Raw genomic sequence first — 17,198 nt, forward strand, 5'->3', positions numbered from 1 at the left:
GCTGGAGGACAGAGCTGATCGAGGACTATGGACAATTCCAGCAAATAGCTCAGCCTTGGTCCACCAGCCAAACCAGGACTCTGGCTTCTCCACCTTTCCAATCAGCAGCACCCAAACTGCTCTGAGTCTCAGTTTCTTTAATTGTACTATTGTACTTACATGTACTATTACCTTTTGGGGGGCAACCTCGCAGGGTTGTGGGGGGTGAAGGGTCCATTCAGATAATGCTGTTTCACTGCACTTAAGAACACCTTTCTAGCATCTGTCCAAAGACATCAGAAAATCAAAGGTATGGCTCCAGCCATCCAGTCCAGATCCTGGGGTGGAACAGGTTTACCAGCTGGCCCTTAAGTCTCTAGCTCTAAGTGTTCATGTGCAGTGGGCTGGCCGCCTCACTAGTGTTGCAAAGCACAGGTCCAAGTTAAGTCACTTATTGTGGGGGGGTATCTCCTGCTGTTGCCCTCTCCAGTGTATCTTTCCAGGCATGCTGTACACCCATTCTCTTCAGGGCCAAGAGAATTCCTCAATTCTCCCTCTTGAGCCACCATTAAAAGAAGAAAATATCATTCTCCTGCCCAGTTACCCCTGACTTGCACCACACTAGGTGCAGGAACCACCTTGAGCCAACTCTAAAGCCACCCAGGAACACCATCATTGTGAGCTGAGCCCCCCAAACCCAGAACCTCCTCTCTTCTCGGTCTTGCCCCCTGTAGCATCCCCAAAGCCAGGGATAGAGTAAGGGCTTTGCACAGAATGGCCTTCCCTATTTGCAGCCTGGTAGACTCCAGCCATGTTTCAGGTCCAGCTCAGACCCTAGGGTATTACTTCTCATCCTTCACATTTGAAGGACCCAATTCTTTCTTGTAACAGGGTGTCCCAAGCATTATAGGATGGTTACAGCATCTCTCTACCCATTAGATGCCAGGAGTACTCCCCCACCCCGCCAACATCCAATTTTAACAATCAAAAATGTCCCCAGACATTGCCAAATGTCCCCTAGGGAACAAATCACCCACTGCCTCCTCCTCCCCACGGCAGAAAGATTTCCTTTCCCATCTATTCATTCCTGTAGTGTATATATCTATAATATCTAAGTATCTCCCTTTTATCCTTGTCATTTTATCCTATGGCTAATTCTCTACCTGTCTTTTGCTGCTGGGGCAGACCTTAGTTTCTCCAAGGTAAAGGCGGTATCCTGAGTAGTGTTCCATCCCCAGCACCCAGCACAGAGCTTGGCACAGAGCAGGTACACAAACAAGCCTGCAGAGTTCAGTGATGGCTTAGTGGATCCCAGGACATTTCAGAGACAAATAAAGATGACCCTGACCCTGACCCTGACCCTGACCCAGAGGTGTAATACTTTGTTCCCTCCTAAACTGAGGTGGAAAAACTGGATGATATGCGCATTTATTCATAAGGGGGAAAAAACTAGATTCTATTCTTTTTGCTGAAAGAGATGTTCAAGAAAGTTTGGAATTGTGTTGGGGATTACTTTCAATAAGTTTCTAGTTTGAGATCGTGCTAAACTATACCCATGGGGACTAAACTGCATATTCCAAGAGAAAGGACAAGAAGGAATACTCCCAAAGCCTCAAGGCATTGATTTACACTTGGTGAAACTCTCCCTAAATCTCATCTGATGCTACTTACAATAAGATGTCCTGTGACTTCCCAATGGAAAGACTAACAAGTGAAAATGTGTTTACTCTGAGCCATGAGGGATTTGGATGAACCATGGGTTAGAGGCCATTGTAATTGGGGACATGAGGGACTGGAGCTCAGAGTCAGGTTCCAAAAAGATGGATGCTGAGTTGTCTCCAATGCTCTAGAGAAGAGGGGGGAAAAAAAACCACACAAGAAAAGTGGATTTACTTTCTGTTGGATAAGCAATACCCTTCCCTCTAGCAAAATCTATGTAAATAACCTTGATGTAGAACACCTCTGAAAGAAATTGACCTTCTAAAAGATAAATGGAGCCTTTGAGGAATTTTCTTAAGACTTTAAATGAGCTTGGAGAGTCTGTACAAAGTGTCTCTGCCCCACCCTCTCCAGATTAATGAGTGTGTACGCGTGTGCATACCTGCACACATCGACCGTGCCTCTTTTCTTTGGTGGTTTATCAGGCTGCCCTGACTTTATGCTTGGGACTCAAGGAGGAGGAGTGGGTGATTTCAGTGGGACCAGAGCCAATGGTAGGATTCAAGAGTTCTATCTCCCCAAGGTCTTCTGCACACTTACAGGTCCACACCCCATCCCACCAAGCTCTAGGGCAGCTGAATAGCCCAGGCCCAACCCCCTTCCACTTGGCCTGGCAAAACAATGTCCTGCACAGACCTGTCAGCCCCAGGGCTCCTTGGATACTTCTTCCAGTGGAACTGAAAACAGCACTCAAGTGAGGAGTGGGTATAGGCAGGGGGTGGGGCCTGGACTACATCTGACAACTCCCAGGAGACCCCCTCAAGTAAAGGTGAGAGCAGGTGTGGGCAGTAGGGGCCCTTAGCTCCCAAATAAATATCTTCCCTCAGTCCGCTGAGCCCAGAAAGCCCCCATGAGAGCTAAGTCTGAGACAGCTAACACACCAGGAAGACATAATAAAACACCCTCAAAACAGTCACTGTCAAGTGCAAACCACTCTTCTCTGAGGTCATCTGCCCCTGTCCCCCACCCTCTGACCTCCCGTTCTCAATAATGGTACCTTCTTATCCTTCAGGCTGGAGGCTAAATGTCTTCCCTGTCTGCTCTGTCCTAAGTAAGTCCCTCTTGGGAATCGTGATCACGGTTCCCTGTGCATGTCCTTCATGATCCCCCACTACACTGGGGTTATGTCTGTGATGTGACTACCTGTCTCCCCAACTCAACTTGAAACTCCCTGAAGGAGATCATGCCCATCTTGCTCGCCTGACCTGTGCCCATTCCCAGCAGTGCCTGGGGCATAGCTCATATGCCTGATTATGCTCAGGGCATAATCTTGACTGAATTTGCTTATTGCCTAGGAGGGGGGCCTGCACCCCTTGCTGCCTCGGGGAGCTAAGGAACAATAAAATAAAGGAACTCTCTGTTCACATCCCTACTTCACTGCTCCCCAGTCATGTGTATTGCACTAGTCCTTCCCTAGGACTAACATACAGGAAGACTGGTCTGAAATGCATGTAAAACCACAGTATAACCTGGAAATTGAAGAACAGCACTTAATACATCGACCTGAGACAACCCCTAAGTCATGACTCAGAGACCTAAGTCCAAATACTAGATCTGCAGTAACCCTTCCCCTTGGAAGATGTGTTAAATCAGCCAAATGTGAAGAGGCTATCTAGTTTAGCAACCAGTCAGAACACGGCTATAACCACTGCCTTCAGTGGAAGAATGATTCCAAATCAATCTTAAAGCACCTGAAGCCTGGGCCCATCAAATACTAAAGTTCAGCCGGTTTCATTAATTTCCTGAAGTGTACTTGCTGATACAAAATCAAACGTAAGTTCTGCCTGGGTGATAATCTCTTCGAATCCCGAAAATCCACCTTCGGTTTTCAGTCTGACAAATGAAGGAAGGAAACTAAATTACTCAACTTTGAACTCCAAACATCTTGGCAACTTTGGGCTACCTGAAGGCTTCAGGTGGGATCCTCACTTGTCTTCCTCCAAATCTCAATTTCCATGGAAGTTTTCTGGATGAGAAACTAAATATGGCACAAACTCCACTGAGCACAACTTAGTAGAATCTTGGCCAAGAATTTTTAAAAACTGTAACGTCAGACTCTATTAAAGAACTTAGGGATTTTTCTTTCCTTTCCTTTTCCTTCTTTAATGTGGCATTGGTATGCAACCCTCCTCAGGTAGATCTAACCAACCGCAAATAACTAAAAGGCATTTTAAATCTTATTAATAGAGCTGCTTTTCTTACTGACAATACAAGAAAGTAACAGCCTCTAAATTTAACCCATTAACAAGCCTTTCCAGCTTCAAACATGTGTGAAATGTCACAAAGATTTTAAATAAGAAAACATCTAGTACAAACACAGGGGAACCCAAGGGTTTGTTTGGAAATTTATATTCTCTCCACCCAGACCTCAACACAAAACACTTTTGGGAAGCAAGGATATGCAGAGGCAATCTACCTGCCTATTCTGCATGATGAATAACCCCAAAACTTAGTGGTTAAAAACAGTCACTTTCTCTGGTTTGGGATTTGGTCCATCGTGAATTGGATCAGCTGGGTGATTCTTACCCAGGACTTTTCATGTAGTTTTAGTCAGATGGGGGGGGGGGGGGGGGGGGTGCCTGCTGTCATCTGAAAGCCCAATGGGCTGGACGTCCAAGATGGCTGTCAGCCAGGAGCTCAGCTGGGGCCATTCCTTGAAGCAAGCACCTCCACATGACCTCTCCATGTGGTTTGGACTTCTCATGGCATGGCAGCTGGGTTCTGAGACACAGCATCCAAGAGTAAGTGTTCCAAGAAACAAAAGTAGAAACTACATAGCTTCTACTTACCCAACCTCAGGAGTCACTCGGTGTCATTTCCATTCCATTCTGTTGGTTGCCAGTGGGTCACTGAGGCCACTAATATTTGTGGGGAATTTGTCCCACCTCTCAATTGAAGGAGCATCAAAAAATTGGGGGCAAGTTTTGACACCTGTCACAGTACCATCAGAAATGATTACCCCAGGGGCGCCTGGGTGGCTCAGTCAGTTAAGCACCCAACTCCAAGCTCAGGTCATGATCTCACGGTTCATGAGTTTGAGCCCCGTGTCGGGCTCTGTGCTGACAGCTCAGAGCCTGGAGCCTGCTTTGGATTCTGTGTCTCCCTCTCTCTGCCCCTCTCCCGCTCATGTTCTGTCTCTATCTCTGTCTCTCTCTCAAAAATAAATAAACATTTAAAAAAATTTTTTTAATGATTACCCCAATGCTGAAGGCAAAGCTGGCCTAGGCCACATCTCTCTCAGACAATGCTATCCTTCCTCACACATACTATGTTGTAGGAGTCCAGACAACAGTTCCTTTCCTCTATGATTCAACCACATATATCCCTAATCCCCTACCTGAACCCAGCTCAGAGAAGAGTGTGCAAAGTAGGGCCCCAGTGTAGAGTTGTGCCGGCTGTGCACTGTGCAAAAGTAACCAACCGAAACGTGCACCCTTACCTAGTCATGCACCTTTCTCAAGCCTCTGTCTACCCAGGGAGGCTGTTTTGCCTAATTCCTACCAAGGTACTGTATAGTCTAGCAGCCCCGGTGCTCATCCTTGCCTCAGAGGCTCCCAGCTCCCATTGCCATGTACTCTCTCATTCCTCACTTTCCTGTCAAACTCACTGCTGTGTGTGGGGTGACAGGAAAGGGTAGGGAACATATACCTCCTGCTCCACAGCCAGCGATAGAATATACAAAGTGCTGGCAGAGGGCAGATGGACAGATGCCTCAGGCTGAGGGTGTAAAGAAAGGCTCCACACAAGGAGAGCCTCTGGATGGGCACCAGGGATGCCTGTGATCTGAGTTAGGGAAGAGGAGAGAGGAGGAGCCGTTCCCAGCGAAAGGAATGAAAGTGCAAAGGCATAAAAGGGAAGGTGTAACCAAGTAATGGAATAGGGGGGTCTTTGGCTGGAGCCCAGGTTAGCAAAGGGAAGAGGGGGAAACTAGGCGAGAAAGAGAAGCGAGAGAAGCCACCAGCGTCTGTGGACAAGCGCCGTCTCCTGAGGCACAGCAGCTCCTGCCGGTGTCTGCCCAGGTCCCTGTCGGGTTCCCTGTGACCCTCCTGAGCCCCCATGCTTGCTGCATCTGCAGAGGACTTCCCTAGAACAACCACAGCCATGCGGAGGCCCGGAAGTACCCGGGAGTTACCGCGGGAGCCAAAGCCTGCCAGTGAAAGGTCAGGACAACCTCTGCGGGTGATTTCCACACCAGGTCATTCAACAAGTTGGAACATCACCTGAAACCTCACCCCTGCTTACCTTCCTTTCCCCCGTCCCGGTCCCCACTCCCCTACTTGTCTCCCCCGGGGAGAACATCCATAATGGCCACTTCACATGAACACACATGAAGGAACCCAACCCGAGACATGAAGGAAGTGCCAGTGATCATTCCGGGTTTCATTTTAACCTGATTAGGCCTAATAGTAACGTCCAACCAAAGAAGACTGACCCCTGACTCTCCCTGCTACCTCCACCCCCACCCAAAATTGGTGTTGTTATTGTTTTTTATTTTAGAAGCCAGACTCAGATTTACAGCACTGCAACAAGAACGCCCAAGAAGTGTTGGCCGCATTCATATCATGGTGCACCGGAAGAAGAATGGCTTCTCAACGGTCACCAACCTCTTCACTCTGGAGCCCCACAGAACCTCACAGCCACAGGAGAGAGGCATCCATCACCATATTTTGCCTTAAGCAGAAAAAATATTTAATAGCACCATGGCATAGGCACCAACCAGTGAGAATGGATGGCCAGCTGTAAAGCATCAGCACTGGTTGGTTATCTAATTATTCTCAGTCATAAAGAGGATGGGCCTCTGTAACTTGCAGCTTACCACAGTCCAAAGACTACATTTTGAACTTCTTTAGCACTTCCTCGGTGCCGGGTCTGTCGGTTACTATCTGGGTGTCCTCAGACAAGTTGTTTAATCTCCTGAGATCTTGTTTCTTCTTTTGTAACATAGAATAATAATGGTGCCCTTAATACGGTTGCTAGGGGGTTAAATGAGGTAATGCATGCAAACATTAGCAGGGGGCAAGCTAAAGGGATACGACAGATATACCTTAAAATGTACAATCGGCCAAACACAAAGTGTTTCTTGGTCACACGATAGACCCCTGAACGTGAACCTGGTTCATCTTGGCCTTTCTCCGCATGGCGATTCAGCGACCCAGACTCACTCCATCTTGTGGCTCTAAGGACATGTCATCGTCTGCATCCAGCCGGCAAAGAGATGGAGTCAGGAGGACATACACCCATTCTTTGAAAGGGCTCGGCACATCACTTCTCCTCACAGCGCCATGGAGGGACTTGGCCACATCTCAACACAAGCGAACCCGGGAAGTGTAATTTGACCCTGTGCCTGGCTTCACCCACATCCCTTAGGGGAAGCAAGGACTGGATTCTGATAGTCAACTTGCATTCTGTGCCCTAGCACTCCATAAATGCAAGCTGCTGTTGTTACTGCTCTTTTTGTTGGGTAAGCCAGTAGGTATTTGCAGGTCGCTTGAATGATTCATCAAGTGAAAAAGACAAAGAATAAAGCAAGACAATGGATGTTACAGGGTAGCCTACAAGAAGAAATAGAAATGGAGATGACTGGAGAGAGGAATGGGTAAGAGGGTGGTACACAAAATACAAGTAGTAGAAGGAGTAGCTCATGCCCACCACATCAAGAAATATTACAACCAGGGGCACCACAGTGGTTCAGTGGGTTCAGTGTCCAACTCCTTATTTCAGCTCGGGGCATGAGCTCACGGTTCCTGGGGTTGAGCCTCATGTCAGGCTCTGCACCAACTTCTCAGAGCCTGCTTGGGATTCTCTCTTTCTACCCCTTCCCTGCTTGCACACATGCACAAGCTCGTTCTCTCTCTGTCTCAAAATAAATAAACATTTTTAAAATTTTTTAATAAAAAAAAGAAATGCTATAATAAGAGTCTTCCTTTTCACCTGGATCCCAAAACAAGCGCACAAGTTCAGTCTTCCAAGTCACAGCATCCAAACAGTTGAGAGTCCCCTTATGATCATCACACTCGAAGAGCAGCAGAAAAACCCTCTCTTGCCTTAAACTCCAGGTTGTTTTAAGTCTTCAGTCTGCACTAATTTGCATTCTCAGCTTTGAGTGGGTTAAGGGCCAGAGGAAAAAGCCTGCCACTCTAACTACATCCGAGGAGTGTGCTAAATTCTTGTGGATGGTAATTAGCATCCAGCTTCTTTACTCTGCCCGTACAGTATTTTCAAATCAATTGCTCAGCATTAGTGATTCTGCTGGGATTGATTTAATAGTCTAATATGAAGTCTCAGCCCTTCTGTACAGGTTAATTACATGTGGTCTTATACATTCTAATTTAAAAATACTGCCTTTGCAATTATCATCAGCACTAAAACAGAGCACTAGTAATGAAGCTGGGCTTGAGTTTTTTTCCAGAAGTAATGAATTGAAAAACCGAAATGACTTTTAATTTCTTTGGCACTTACCATTTCAATCTCTCTTCTCTTCTGTGGGAAATATAAATCAGGATCTCCTCCTTATCGCAGATTGTTATGAAAACAGGCAAGATTGCCCTGAAGAAAGCAGAAGGCTTTGATTTTGAAACAGCCAAGACTTGACTATTCGAGTCTTGACCAACCAAAAGGGCGCTTCCTTCACCCTAATCCCTCAGTTAGGTATGTATTTATCTGTGAATTTATATGTTTGACAAGCACTTACATGTTGATTACTGTGTGGCAGGTACTGTTCTAGAGCATTATAAATATTAACAGCTCTATGAGGTGCTGTATCAGTTATGTAACAAAGTACCCCAAATGCAGCAACTTAAAACAACAAGCATTTATTATCTCCCTTTCTGTGAGTCAGGATTGGGGGGAGAAGCTTGGCTGGGTGGTTCCGGCTCAGGATCTCTCACGTGGATGAAAATTTGGCCAGAGGTGCTATCTTCTGGGGGCAGAGGACCCATTTCGAAGTTCATTCACGTGGCTGCTGGCAGGACTAAGTTCCAACCCACGTGGGCCTCTCTACCGACTGCCTGAGTGTCCTCACTTCACGGCATCTGGCTTCACCTGGATCAAGTAATCTGAGAATCAAAGTGATACATGTCACTTCTAGTGTGTTCTCTGGGTCACGTGGACAACCTTGGTTCGATGTAGGAGGAGATACTAAGGGAGTGAATACCAGTAGGTGGGGGTCCCTGGGGGCCAGCTGGCTACCAAAAGTAGGTGTTATTATTATTTCTGATTTACAGGTGAGCCAATGAGGCACAGATGAGTGAAGTCACTTGTGCGAGGTCACTGTTAATGAATGGCCAACGCAAGATCTGAATTTGGCTCATCTTTCTGCCTCTAGAATCCAAGCTCTAAACAAGTACTCACACACAGAATGGTGTATGCTCATCTAACAGGTTTTAAAAGCAGCTTCTAGACCAGCCGACAGCATTTATTCTGTTTATAGTTGATGGAAACCCTTTGCTGAGGATACAACGTCTAAACAACTCATCATCATCAAAAAACACTCCTTAGTGTCCCCCGGCCTCTGTTGCGTGATGTTAAACATTCCTATTTCCTGGGCATTCCTTATTTTCTTGGAAAATCAAGCAAACAGCCATCACTATCTGTAGATTCTTTCTGGATACTGTACCTCCCATTGCACCACTAACCAGTTTCTTCCTGTTCAACCTCTGAGAAGACAATGTCAGCTCTATACAAGGACACTGCTTATGCTAAAACTCATTATTAATCACACCCACCCTTCATATCCAAGGGTCACACTACCCAGACCCTCCAGGTGTCCCTGATACCAGCTCTGGCTTCAGATACACATCCAAACATCTGAGGATCAGACTGCATCAGAGACCTGGCTCCAAGAAGGATTGAACATCAGGGTACCTTCCATTGGAATGTAAAAGGGATTTTGCTAGCCAGTATTCTAGGCACTTTGTGTATATTATTTCATTTAATTTTCCTGTATCCTATAAATATAATCATGATAATCATAAATCATAGCTAGAAGAGATAGCAAGCTTATTATGTGCCAGGCTCGGGGCACCCAGGTGGCTCAGTAGGTTCAACTCTTGATTTCAGCTCAGGCCATGATTCCAGGCTCGTGGGATCAAGCCCCACATTGGGCTCCATGCTAAGCATGGATCCTGCTTGAGATTTTCTCTCTCCTTCTGTCTCTCTCTCTCTCTGTCTCTGTCTCTCTCTGTCTCTCTCTCTCTCTCTAGAAGAAGAAGAAGAAGAAGAAGAAGAAGAAGAAGAAGAAGAAGAAGAAAAGGAGAAGAAGAACAACAAGAATGGCAAGGCACAGGCTAAGAAAATACTATGTGCCAGGCCCTATGTTAAGTGCTTTATATACATTAATTCACTTTATCATCAGACAAATCTGAGAGGTAAATTTGACTATTGTTCTCATATTACAAATAAAGAACCTGAAGCTCAGAATGGTTAAGTGACTGTCCAGAAGACACACAGAGGTGGGACTCAAACCTGAGTACGTTTTACTGTAAGAGCCTTCTTTCTAAACTGGATGAGGAAGGTTAGGGACAGAGGCATCTGTCCTCCATTTTTATACAAAGCAGCTGGGTGCTACTCCCAGCCTTTCACATCCAAATGGTCCATCTGAGGGTTTTTCTAAACAAAGACCATTCCTTCTCTAGAAGAGATTCTGGGTCCAGGTGTTAAATGCCTTTTTTAACTTTTCTCCACTAGCAAATAAAACAATATATCAGGGGGTTAGCAAGCCTTCTTAAAGGACCAGATAATAAATATTTCCAGCTTTACATCTGGGCCATATGGCCTCCATCATGAATACTCAACTCTGCCATTGTAGCAAAAGCAGCCATGGACAATATGTAAATTAATAAGCATGGCTGTGTTCCAATAAAACTTTATTTATGGACATGGAAACTTGAATTTCATATCATTTTCTCATGTCATGAAATAGTCTTCTTTTGATTTTTTGTCAACCATTTAAAAATGTAAAATCCATTCTTAGCCCCAGGCCTTACAAAAACAGATGGCCATAGTTTCTTGGCCCCCACAACTTATAACAGAGAAGTCAAATTCTCCCAATGAGTTCAGTATCTTGGATTTTATCAAATCAACAAAAAGCCAATTCTTAGGAAACATATTGTCTATAAGGGTTGTCTCAAACCTAAATGTATAGGGATAAAATCAAGTGGAAGTAATTTCTCACTTTCTACACACTTCCTAAAAGATTGGCTGGGGAAAGCCAATGAGGGATGTGGTGTGCACTCAGTAAATTGTGCCTTTGTGACAGAGACTCAGATTTCACCTTATCTCTCCTGTTAGATCATAACAGGGGCTGAGCCTTATTCACCTGTGTGTCCCCACACTGTCCCATTCCAGCTTATTCCAGAACCTTAACCATACCCAGGGGCATACTTCCCAAGCCAGATAGAAAAGCCCAAGGCCTAGCAACGATTTTTTTCCATTTTGTGAGTTCTGTCATGTGAAAAGTTTAACAAGGATATTGAAACAAAATCACAGTTAGTTAAATATTTAATAAAACATCTTATTGGAAAAGAATAAAATTATTAAAATATGGCCTATACTGGAAAATCTTAGCTATAGAACACTATGAATGTGGCAGGTTTTCAATAAATGTTAAAAATGAAAAAAAGATCAAGGGAGGGAGAGAGAGGGATAGCAGAGGGAGGGAAGGAAGGAAGGAGGAAAGGAAGGACAGACAGAAGGAAAAGACAGAATATAGACTATTTCTTATTAGGCCCCTCCCAAATGGGTTCAATAATTTATTTAATAGAGAACTACTTTCTAATAAAGCCAGTGATTCATTCCACATCATTTTTGAGTAAGGTACTATTTTCCAGCAATACTGTCCTTACTTCCCGTTCAACTACCTTTTTCAATAATAAGGGAAATTATTTACATTTGTGTGTATGCCCAGAACGACACCTTTTAATGTTTTAAGAATATCAAGATTATGTTCAGTCTTTTCATTCAATGCATTAAACTGCTCCTGGAACACAGAATAAGATAACCCAGCTTCCCACAAGACACCATACACTTTTCTGCAACAATGGGGCCAACCCCCGTAGACAACAGGTTTTGGAGGGCAGGGTACTCTGGGGACCTGGTATCACAAGGCATTTGATAAATGTTTGTTGAATGAAACGTGAATGAGGGAAACGTTTCACCTTAAGAGAATTAAAACCTATTTTCTAACAACGCAACAGCACCTGAGTGAGGCAAGGGTTCCTGGGAGAGAAGAGACACCCAAGAGAATCAAACAGCAAGAAACAAAGGTGAGTGTTGCAAATGTCGGGGAGGGCAAAACCGGAGGGCTATTCCTGTGCTTAGAACAAATGCTCCTGGAAGAAATGACTTGACGGTAATCCATCTCAACCCACCTCTTTGTCTAAAATGAGAAAATTTGTCTTAAATTGCCCCAAGCTTAAACAAGGTTTAGTTAGAGTCAACATGTTCTAGTAGAAAGAGAAAAGCAAGGGAGTCCCAACAACTCTGTTCTATCAAAGTTGGAGCTACGTTCACGGTTGTGTTTTATTGTGCCAAGACCACCAACATTAGAAATCATAATAATTGGGGCTCCTGGTGGCTCAAACGGTTGAGCGTCCGACTCTTGGTTTCGCCGCAGGTCATGATCTCGTGGCTCGTGAGTTCGAGCCCTGTGTCAGGGCTTGGGATTCTCTCTCTCCCTCTCTCTCTGCCCCTCCCCCCACTCCCAAAATAAATAAATAAGCTTTTAAAAAATTGGTAATGATCGCTGAGTGTGTGTCTGGGTTGTCCCGCCAGCTGATGTTCAACTCATTTCAGCCAAAATGATCTGATACTTTTCTGACTTCCTGACCTCGTCTGAATCTCGGTCAGTTGCCACCAAATAAACGCCAGTCAGAAAGAAAAGCATTATTCGTTTCTCTGCGTGTAGAAATCAGGGTGATTTCCCAATCAGGGCACCGCCAGGGCCAGGAAAGTGACTTTTGTGTTAGGGGAGGAACACACTCCCTGGGCAATCGTTTATCGGAGCACGGGTGGGAAGCCCCGCCTCCCACAAGCCACCTTAGCAGATGGGATATTCCTGCCCACGAGGCCATGGGGCTGCCTCTGGTCTCCTCCAGGACCTGGCTTTGGGAGGGGAAGAACAAACGGGCCTGTTACTTTTTATATTCACACTTCTACACAGTTTTTTTTAATGAGCACACGTTTCTTTTATAAAGTATATGCCCTTTTCTAGCCAGCCCTATGATCTAAGAGAAGTTACTGCCATTTTCTCACACAACCTATTCCACAGGGTAGTTAAGAGATATGGCCAGGACTGGCTGGCTAATCCCCAGATCCACTTCCTCTTCTTCCTGGTGCACAGCCAGACTACAGTTCCCAGCATCCTTCACAGCAGGTGTGCCCATGAATGGAGTTCTGACCGTGGAATGTGAGTGGAAGCGGTATATACCACCACTTCCAGAAATCGCCCATAAGACAGTTCTCCCACTGCCATCTTCTTATAGACAAGCACACTGACTCTGGAAGCCATGTGTTGAAGATGGCTGAGCCACAAGATGGGAAAGGCCTGGGTTCCTGATATTCCTTGGATGATAGCCACCTACCCATCATGAACACTCTCTCAGACATTCTCTTAGTTTACCACGGCTGCTGTGACACAGTCCCTCCAACTGGGTGGCTTAAACAACAGAAATCTACTGTCTCATGATTCTAGAGGCTGGAGGTCCAAGATCAAGGTGTGGCAGAGTTGGTTTCTTCTGTGGCTTCCCTCCTTGGCTTGTAGATGGTCACTTCTCCCTGTGTCTTCACTCGGTCTTCCTTCTGTGCCTGTCTGGGCCTTAATCTCCTTCTCTCATAGGAACACCCGCCATACTGGATTAGTGCCCATCGTACTAACGTCATTTTAACTTAATCACATCTTTAAAGAGCTTATCTCCAAATACAGTCACATTCTAAAGTACTGGGGGTCAGGGCTTCAATATATGAATTTGGGGTGGGGGTGGGGGACACAATTCAGCCCATAACACATGTCCAAGCCCAACATCAATGAGACAAGGAAGTAGACTCCACCCACTGTAGCAGAGATGGGGAAAGAAACAAGATGTGAGCAAAATAATATAATCTGCCAGTGGCACCAATGATGATACAGTGTAAGAAGTGCCAAGATGAAGGATAACACACCTGGATAAAATTCAAAAATATCTGGCATTCAAACCGCTCCAAAATCTGACCCCTGATTATCCGTCCTTCCTGATCTCAGGTTTACTATTGAATAGCATCAAACCCCTGTACAAAGGGGCAGTGACAAGTACAATGTGACGTAGTAGAAAGAGTATACCCAGATTCCTAAGACCTGTTACTTTCTACATGGTACCCTAGTTTCTCTTCCAGTGTGAGCCAAAAACCATCTGTGTGATCCTGACGAAATCATTTTGTCTCTGCGGATCTATACCCTGATTTCTGAGATGAGGAAACAGACACTAGGGTCCCTAAGATTCCTTGACCCAGTTTCTTTCCTTTGCAACGTGTGTTCTGTTGAACATTAGTCCCAAGAGATGCCATGCAAATAAATGTTTCCATGAGCAAATCACTTGGAAAAAGCTGCATACAATATCCCTTTCCTAGAATACCAAAGGTTATGAAAAGTCCTGCAATAAAAAAAAAAAAAAATCCTGTTTTACCTCAACTGTTTCCCAGATGTATTTGGCCTAAGAATTTCTCCTTCTGCCCCTTGTAACATGGCTCAGAAGCAATGAACTAACTCCCTAAGTACACTCAGGCTTGGGAGAGTTAGATTTGTTAACAGCCATGTCCACCTTCCCCTCCCTGCCCCCAGGGAGCATGATGCTCCGTGAATTTTTGCTTCTAAGCCAGGAAGCCCCCAGACTAAGAGGTAGTTACCTCTCACAGGCCTTTTCAGGCCACAGCTCAGTCTTCCCCATTGTCTAAACGCTCCACAAACAGAGCAACAAAAGCACCAGACGTCCCACGCGTCCATTGGTATATGGGGACTCGGGGCCCTTATTCCCAGTGTTACTCAAAGGACTTTTTGCCTCTCCCTTTTGGAGATACTCTTCAGTCTACCGCGTATTTCCAAAATCTCTTCAGTCGTGGCACCTCTTTGTCCTTCGCGGGAGAGATTTGAGTTTGGGAGACAATGAATGTCTACTGGAGCCAAGCCTGGTGAATCCCTTGGGCGCTGAAGCTGAGAAAGACTGTTTCGGCATCAGAAATGGAGGGTGCAGTCCACCTCATCTTTCAGTCAGCCTCCTGCTCATCTGGCTCCCAGGCTTCTGGAACAAGAATAGTCATTCCAAATGAGATCGCCTGTGCATTCCGGAATCTCCACACACCATATGCCGAGCGGTCTGTGGCTCCCTTGAATGGCAAACAATTATGTCCGCTTGTTTGTTTTGTTCCTTTATTTGGCCCCTTGTCTGAACAGAGATGCCGAATCCAGCGTTTCTTGCATTGTGAGTTCTCCTGGGGCCATTCGCGTTTCCGTCGCCAGCTATTGTTCTGAATTCAGAAGACCATCCCCAGATTGCGCATTCGCATCCCTAATTGAACCAAAGCCATTCTAACACCTCCCGTTCTTCCTCTCTCCCCTTATCCCCTGCACACTATCTGTCTGCCTCTCTCTGGCTTTGATCCCAGGGTAAGGATTGTTTTGTTAACACTAGTCCTGTTATTCAGTAGTCAGCTTGTGCCTTTTCTTTCCTTCAAATAACATTTAATTGCTTTAACACAACTTTTTCAAGGAGGCAGAGGAGTGTTCTTTGAAGACCCAAATTAGCCTCAAAGCTGGTCTCTCAATGCTGTGAAGATTTGTGCTGACTTTGAATAACCAGAACATGAGACAAAAGAAAGTTTTATAGCACCTTCTCTGAGAGCATTTGAACTGTAGCTATGTAACCACAGATTGTCAGAGCTGGAAGGTAATGTAGGGGTCGTAGATTCTTAGCGGGTCCCAAACTTCTTTAGCTGTGGGACTCGCTTCAGGGAAAGAAGCTTCCAGGATCCCAACTATTAAACAAAAGCAACGAGAGGTTCTCAGGAGAGTTTAGATCTTCCGATTGGCTTCAAATGCTTCATTGAAGTATCTGAAGTATCTGAAGAATCCTCTTCTCCTGGATTTTGATCACAACTTAAAAACACAGACATTTTAGGGAACCTGGGTGGCTCGGGTAATGATCTCAAGGCTTGTGGGTTCAAGCTCCACATCAGATTCCGAGCTGCTTCCGATTCTGTGTCTCCCTCTCTCTCTGCCCCTCCCCCGCTTGTGCTCGTGTTCTCTCTCGCGCGCGCGCACGCGCTTTCAAACGTTTAAAAAAAATTTTTATAAAAAAAAAATAAACTCACAGACATTTTACTAAGGTCAAAAGTAAGGCCAAGAGAGAATCAACTAGTACCTGACAGAGCAAAAAACAGAACCCTCACCTTCTGGTTCCTATACCAAGTGTAGCTATAAATCCAGCTGTGCATCTGAAGCACTAGGGAGCTGGTTACGAACATAGATTTGGGAGCCGCAGCTGCTGAGGATTCTTATGAACTAGGTCTGGAGTGAGAATTTTGAAGAAGCACCTTCTAAAAATTCCCTGTGAGTCTGATGGAAATCCAGGTTTAAGAACCACAGATCTGTAGTATCCAGTCCTCCATGCCCAGGTACCAAAGGGCAATTGATTCTTTTCTTTTCTTTTCTTTTTTAAGTTTATTTATTTATTTGGGGGGGGGGGTGTGGAATCCCAAGAAGCCCCCACACTTGCAGAGTCTGATGCAGGGCTTGAACTCATGAACCATGAGATCGTGACCTGAGCCGAAATCAAGAGTTGGACATTTAACCAACTGCACCACCCAGGTGCCCCTGATTCTTCTTAGGAAAAGCAAACCAGGCCACAGAAGAGCCTAGATTTGCCCATGATGTGACCATCACCAACAATGTTAAAGTAGAGTGAATTGGGACTGCTGTAACCAGGTCCTAAAATCAATTAGTGGGTTACAGGGGTTGTTTACAGAGTAGCATTCAGAAGGAATTTGACCAATGTTTTGTCTTCCTAGGTAATTGGACAGCAGTTTATAGGAATAATCTCTGAACAGTCGTATCTTAAGATGGATCATGCTTCACCTTTTACAAAGTGGCTTTCCGTGCACTATCTCTTTCAGTCCATTCAACAACCCAAAATATGGGTAGAGCCGGTCTTATTTTCCCTATTTCACAGACAATATGACTGAGATACACAGAAAAGTGGCACACTGAGTACAGAGGTGGTAGGGCTTGGTCTGAAACCAAAATCTTGGGATTCTGATTCCAATATGCCTCCTTAATGCATCAAAAAAAAAAAAAAATCCATAGTACCATAGCCTTCTCTTTTCTGCTCACTCCAGCACAATCACAAATGGTATTATAAAATGGAAAACTCGATAACTCTAATAGCTATTAAAAAAAACACTATTGATGCTCACAGCCAGGACCTCATGATGTTTATTCTAATGTCCTCATTTACTACTAAGCTATCATTGTAAAA

At 45.1% G+C, this 17,198-nt stretch overlaps 1 long non-coding RNA gene across 1 annotated transcript; it reads right to left on the minus strand.

Annotated features, from left to right (window-relative positions):
- Nucleotides 1-8,494: 8,494 nt before the first annotated feature.
- On the minus strand, nucleotides 8,495-15,535 carry LOC121014300 (uncharacterized). The gene is made up of 2 exons (XR_005783153.1): nucleotides 14,791-15,535; nucleotides 8,495-8,753 (listed from the first exon to the last, which is right to left on the minus strand). It is a non-coding gene; the product is annotated as an uncharacterized LOC121014300 (long non-coding RNA).
- Between the last annotated feature and the right edge of the window lie 1,663 nt (nucleotides 15,536-17,198).

This window comes from Herpailurus yagouaroundi, unplaced genomic scaffold (assembly GCF_014898765.1).
Source record: "Herpailurus yagouaroundi ecotype Mexico unplaced genomic scaffold, PumYag 202, whole genome shotgun sequence".
Lineage (NCBI taxonomy): Eukaryota > Metazoa > Chordata > Mammalia > Carnivora > Felidae > Herpailurus > Herpailurus yagouaroundi.